At 36.0% G+C, this 7261-nt stretch overlaps 1 pseudogene; it reads left to right on the top strand.

The window, feature by feature from the left end:
* Positions 1-2107: 2107 nt before the first annotated feature.
* On the top strand, positions 2108-2548 carry LOC102817765 (annotated as a pseudogene).
* Positions 2549-7261: the final 4713 nt, after the last annotated feature.

The raw sequence follows: 7261 nt of genomic DNA, 5'->3' as shown, positions 1-7261 counted from the left end.
TTCCCTAAAGTAATTTTTTTTTTTTTTTGTCCTTTCAGTGTGGAGCTATGTAACACAAAAGGAATAATTTATTGGTCAATATATCTTACTTTTGACCTGATGGGGAAAAAAAAAATGTTAACAGAAGCTTACACCATTCAGTCAAATAAAAAGTCCTACCAGTTTCTAAATATATATGATGGGGTATCAAATAATTGTGGGAAAAAATTAAGGGATTTTTATTTTTAATTACAGTTTTCTATGAACTTTTTGTAGTCTCTTGTACTCAGGCTCTCTACAAGTGCTTTTCTGCTACTCTTCTGCAAGTTCTAGTAAATGTAAACTTCTGTCTCAAGATGTTAGCCTCCCAAAATAAATCAGAACTCATAGTCTTTAGATTCCATGCATCTTCTATCTTTCCTTTTTTTTTTTTTAAAGAGTTCTATAAAGGAGCTCTGGTAGTGTAGTGGTTACGAATTGGGCTGCGGGCTGCAAGGTCAGCAGTTCGAAACTACCAGCTGTTCCGTGGGAGAAAGATGAGGCTTTCTGCTCCCATAAAGATTTACAGTCTCGGAAACTCTGTACAGGGTCGCTATAAGTCGGAACCAACTCCACGGCACATAACAACAACAACAATAAAGCAGTAAATCTGACATTCAAAATGGCCATTCATAGTTCAGTCTACATATGTGACTGCATTCATTTACTAAAATTGCTATAACAAAGCATCAGTTTGTAACTACCTGGCTTAAAATGACAGAAAATTATTCTTTCATAATTCTGAAGACAAAAAGCTCAAATTCAAGATGTCAGCAGAGACATGATATGTTTAAATTCCCAAGTAGAAGATCTTTCCTTGTCACTTACATTCTTTGACTTTTGGAACCAAAACTTCAACCTTTGCATTAGTCTTCACATGGCCATCTTCTTCTGTGTCTTTCGTTCCTGATACTCTTCTTATAAGAACAAAAGTGGTAAAGTAATAAAGGACCCACCCTAATTACCTCCCCTTCTACCATTTCATCTGGCAGTTTGTCATACTGTGGTGAATTGCAAGTTGCTGTGATGCTGTAAGCTGTGTACCAGAGTGCAGTCCTGGTATGGCATTGCAGGATAATGAGATGAACTACAATGCCAGTTGTAGTTTGGCTGCTCAAATTCACCAGATGCTCCTTGGAAACTCGGAACTGTCTCAACAGTATATAACAACAACAAGGTCATCTAAGGCATACAGATTTCAACTGAACTTCCAGACTTAAACAGACTAGAAATAAGGCGAGGAAGACTTTTTCTGAATGCTCAACCACTGAGAACTTTAAGAAAGTCTGTGGAACATTGTCAGAGAGTACCAGAATATTGACTATAGAAACAATATGACTAGCACCAGAAAGTTGTCCAATAAAGTGCTAGAAGATGAGCTCCTCTGGTTAGAAGACACTCAAAATATGACTAAAGAAGAGCTGCCTCCTCAAAGTAGACTTGACCATAATGACAAAAATGAACTAAATCTTTTGGGGTCTTTATTTGCTATTGGGTCAAAACTCAAAATGAGAAGAAATAGCTGTAAACATCCATTAATAATTAAGCATGGATTGTACAGCATATGAATCTAGGAAAATTAGAAATTGTCAAAAATGAAATAGAACACACAAAAAGTGATATAATATGCATTGATTGGACTCCTTGGAAACCCTATACAGGGTCGCTGTGGGTCAGAACCAACGTGGTGACATATTAACAACAACAATGATGTATTAATTAGTAATCAGAAATGGATTAGTAATGGTCATTTTGAATTGGACAATCGCATAGTCTACTAAAGCCAAGAATGACAAATTGAAGAGGAGTGGTATTGCATTCTTCATCAAAAGAACATTTCAAGATCTATCTTTAAGTATAATGCTGCTTGTGATAGTATAATATCCATATGCCTACATGAAAGACAAGTGAATACCACTATCATTCAAATGCATGCAACAACCATTAAATCCAATGCTGACAAAATTGAAGAATTCTATCAACTTATTCAGCATGAAATACATCAAGCATGAAATCATGATGTACTGATAATTGCCGGTGATTGCAATGCAAAGGTTGGAAATAAAAAAGAAGGAGGCCTGCCGCCATCATGAATGACACAGTAACTATGCGGACAAGGAAGTTCATGACCAACCGCTGACTACTTCAGTGGAAACAAATGGTCATTGATGTCCTTCACCCCGGGAAGGCAACAGTACCTAAGACAGAAAGTCGGGAAAAACTTGCCAAAATGTATAAGACGACACCGGATGTCATCTTTGTGTTTGGATTTAGAACCCATTTTGGTGGTGGCAAGACTACTGGCTTCGGCATGATTTACGATTCCTTGGATTATGCAAAGAAAAATGAACCCAAACACAGACTTGCAAGACACGGCCTGTATGACAAGAAGAAAACCTCAAGAAAACAGCGTAAGGAACGCAAAAACCTAATGAAGAAAGTACGGGGGACTGCAAAGGCCAACGTTGGTGCTGGCAAAAAGAAGGAATCAATATTCTGCGATGACTGTGGGTTTTTCACCAGAGGATAAATAAACCCTAAAATCTTAAAAAAAAAAGAAGGAACAATAGTTGGAAAATATGACCTTAGTGATACAAACAATCCTGGAGATTACGTGATAGAATTTTGGAAGACTAATTACTTGCTAGTTGCAAAAACCTTTTCAAACAACATAAAAGATAACCATACTTATGGACCTCACCAGATGGAATACATAGAAATCAAATTCACTGCATCTGTGGTATGTTGTTGCTGTTATGTGCCATCGAGTAGGTTCAGGCTCTTAGTGACCCTGTATCGGGCTTACAAGAAGGAGCTGGTGGGTTCGAGCCACTGACCTTGCAGTCCAAACTGACTTTGCTGTCCAGGGCATTGTCCTGCAGTGCCACACCAGTACTCCATAACCCTGTGGTAAATGACAGTGGAAAATTCTGTATCATCAGCCAAAACAAGGCCAGGGATAGACTGTGGAACAGACCATCAATTGTTCATATACAAGCTCAGGTTGACGTGGAAGAAAATTGAAACAGATCTAAGAGAGCAAAAATATGACCTTGAACATATCCTGCCTGAATTTAAAAATCATCTCCAAAGCAGATCTGATGCATTAAACACCAGTGGCCCCAAACCAGAAGAGTTGTGGAATGGCATAAAAAATATTATAAGGAAGAAATGAAAAGGTCATTAAGAAGACAAGAAAGAAGGAAAAGACCAAAATGGATGTCAGAAGACTCTGAAATTTGCTTTCCAGAGTAGAGATGCTAAAGAAATTGTAAAAAATGAGGAGGTAAACGGCCTTCAGTATGGGTTGCACTTCAATGTAAACAAAATAAAACCCTCACTATTAGACAAACAAATAATGTTGTGATAAATGGAGAAAAGATGAGGTTGCCAAAGACTTCATTTTGCTTGGACCCACTATCATTATTGGTAAAGTGAAGGGTCAGCAAGAAAGGAAGACCCCCAATGAGATGGATTAGCACAGTGGCAGTCTCAATGGATTCAAGCTTAATACCGATTGTGAGCATACCGACCCTGGTTAGGTTTTCTGAGGCGTAACAGAGGGATTTAAACTATGATCTTGTGGTTAGTAGTCTAGTGCTTATCCTACAATATCACACCAGGAATACATACATATTTGTTTTTAGTGACAGTTGAATCTAACTCACAATAACCCATATATGTAATGTTGTCAAGTTCCATTGAAGCGGTTCTAACTCATAGAGACCCTGCATATCATTTTCAAGGAATGGCTGGGCATTGGAACTGTTGACCTTGTGGTAGCAGTCCAGCACCACACCAGGAGTAGAATGAATATATATAATTCATTTCCAATTAAAATCTAAGTAGTGATTTTCCTTATTCCTCTCTTATATTTATTTAAATACCCTCTTATATTGACCTAAATCATACCATAATGCATTATGAGATCATCTTTTTGTTTGCAGTTATTAAATTAATTACAAACAGTACTTGTTATGGATTGAATTGTACCCCTCCAAAATATGTATTGTAGTTCCTAACTTCTATACACATGTGTAGACTTCTGGTGCGGTGCTGTTGGATCAGCATTGAACTGTGAACCACAAACCATGGGTATAATCCCATTTGGTAATGGATTTTCAGTATTATGACAACAAAAAAGTGTTAGTTTAGGGTGAGTTTTATATCATTCTCTGTTAAGATATAAATAAATGGTGGTGGTGGTTGTGTGCTGTGGAGTCAGTTCTGACTCACAGAGACCCTGTACAGGGTTTCCGAGGTTGTACATCTTTATGGGAGCAGAAAGCCTTGTCTTTCTTCCTAGGAGCAGCTGGTAGTTTCCAACTGCTGACCTTGAGGCTTGAAGCCTCAAGGATTACACTATGAGAGCTCCATATAAATAGAATGTTGTTGTTGTTGTTGTTAAGTGCCATCGAGTCGGGTCCGACCCATAGCGACCCTGTACAGGGTTTCCGAGGGTGTAAATCTTTACGGGAGTAGAAAGACTCATCTTTCTCCCGCGGAGTGACTGGTAGTTTCGAACCGCTGACCTTAAGGTTCACAGCCCGATTCGTAACCACTACGCTACCAGAGCTCCTATATAAATAGAATAGGCGGATCAAATAACAAAATAAGAAAGCAGTAGATAAATACAGGTCACATCAGATCTCCAAGAAACCAGTAAACAGAATCTGAAAAGAGACAAGGAAGTTTCCCAGAGCCATCAGATAGAAACAACCTTCCAAAGCCACCAGTCTAGTGCTTACCCTACAGGGCCACAGCAGAACTCCTATTCAGAGTGAATGGAACAATAAAAAATAAGCAAAATTTTTTAAAAAATCAAAATTATTTTGAGTTGTTCTTAAAATAATGATGTTGTTGTTGTTATGTGCCATGGAGTGGGTTCTAACTCATAGTGACCCTGTACAGGGTTTCCGAGGCTGTAAATCTTTATGGGGTCAGAACGCCTCATCTTTCTCCCCGGGAGCAGCTGGTAGTTTCGAACTGCTGACTCTGAGGTTCGCAGTCCAATTTGTAAGCACTACGCTACCAGAGCTCCTTAAATAATGATAGTGATAGTTAATTTTTGTAGGTCATTAATTATGAGCTAGGAATAGTACTAATTACTCACTATAAATTGTTTATTTTATCCTCACAAAAATTTTTAGGATAGAAGCTGTTTTACAGATAAGTGATACGAAATACATAGACACTAGAAAAATTGCACTAAAGTCATAACATGCTAAGGCAGGACTTAAATTCACACAGTTTGATTCAACCATTCATTAACTTTACCATCATGCTATTAACTTTTCATTTCACAGAAGGAACTTAATGCTTTCAGAGATGCTATTTTACTATAGGCAAAACACAGTTCTCGTCCATATACTTGTGATAGCTAGGAAGGGCAAATTTGTGACGTTCTTTTCTTTTATTTGGTATATTTCTATGATGCTCTGATATAAACTGTTATTTCACAAACATTGGGCTAGTTCATAAGGTGGGCAGTTCGAAACCCAGCAACCTCTCCGTGGGAGAAAGAAGAGTCTATCTGTTCCTCTTAAGATTAGTCTTAGAAACCCTAAAGAGCAGTTCTACTGGATCACTTTAAGTCAGAATTGACTCAATGTCTGTGGGTTGGTTTTTGGTATTTTGTGGCACAAAAATGGTAGTTTCTCAAGAACAAAGTGGCACTTTTAACAGGCCTATTGCAAAAAGGTCCTGAACATATATGAGAATTTCACCAAAAAATGGCCCCCAAAATGGAACATCCTCTAAAAATTGTCCATTATTTTTATACATATATTTGTGTGTTTTCTTTCCTAAGGAAGATACTCTATTAGGCTGTTTTGTAACTTGAGTTTTCCACACAGAGTCAATCAGGATTTTGTTTCAGCTCACAGAAATGCTATATAATTTTAAGTTATTAAAAATCATTAATAGACCTAATAGACACATATTTTTAAGGGATTTGATGCTAACAGGCTATTAACTCGACAAGTGGCATTTAATAGTTCCTCCAAAAATACTGTTATTATAAGAGTTACATTATTTGTGAAATAGCATGCAGTTATATTGGAAACATAAATCTACATTGGATTATAGATTGTGGTTTAAATTCATCTTAGTCAGAATAATATATTGATCAATATTCTAGCTGTTTTATTTAATCCTTAGGTAATCTTTCACTTTTTTGATATTGAATTATGTATTTTGCTTTCTCTCATGATTTCTGGGTTTGTTTTGTTTTTTAAATGAAATCTATAAGACTGATTTTTAGTGTGAACCTGTTTGTCTCTTTAGGAAATACAAGTCTTCTATTAAGTTAAGGAAATAAATTATGTTTATCATTAATTCAGAAGGGTGTTAAGCAAACAAATATTCTTAAGGAAAAGGTAAAATATAAGGATGCATTGAAATCATAGCATAGGAAAGTAGGCCTCCACATTCTCAGCAGTTTTCTCTGAGTATGATTGATATACATATTGAAAGATTCCATGACTGACTCACCACATTTAATGTGGCATTAATACAAGGAACTCCTTGAACAGTTCACCTTCTTGCTTACTCGTGAATGGAATTATTTTATCTCAACAAGAACTATAATAGAAACTTACTCTCCTTCCAGCCTTTAAGAATACTGACAATTATTTTTAGGATATGGTTAAATACAGAAATAATTAACAACAGCATGAGAATATTTTATTGGGTGCAATGACTCATTGTCCATATCCTCAAGGTCTATTTGGGTATTATGCTGTATCAGAAATTACAGAAGTGATAATATAGTTTTCCTGTTTCACATGTAGTTGTTAGAGTCAATTTTCTAAAGCTAATGCCTTTGTCTTGTAAATTTCCCTGATTTTAAAACAAATGGTAGTAATAGTTTTCTTAATCATATACTCAATGACATTTACAAATGTTTTTAATGGTATAATAATAGAGGATTCTATTATGATTGGAATTTCTGTAATGTATGTATCTTATAGATAAATGAATTTCCCTTAAAACAAGCTCAAATAACTAAAAATAATAGAAAATAGCTATAAAATACATATATGCCAGACAGTATGTTAATACTTTTATATATAACCCTAAATTTATTTTCATGTAATGGTATGCATATATATTCATATATGTACATATATGTGTCTGTGTGTATAATTTGTATATCTTCCTTTAAGTCAGAATGCCAATATATGAAAAGAAAATGAAGATTAAGAGTAATAAGTACAACACCAGTCATCTGTCTATCTGTCCT

This window comes from Chrysochloris asiatica, unplaced genomic scaffold (genome assembly GCF_000296735.1).
Source record: "Chrysochloris asiatica unplaced genomic scaffold, ChrAsi1.0 scaffold00068, whole genome shotgun sequence".
In the NCBI taxonomy this organism is placed as follows: Eukaryota; Metazoa; Chordata; class Mammalia; order Afrosoricida; family Chrysochloridae; genus Chrysochloris; species Chrysochloris asiatica.
The sequence above is the reverse complement of the archived record's forward strand: the minus strand, read 5'-3'. Positions and strand labels throughout refer to the sequence as shown.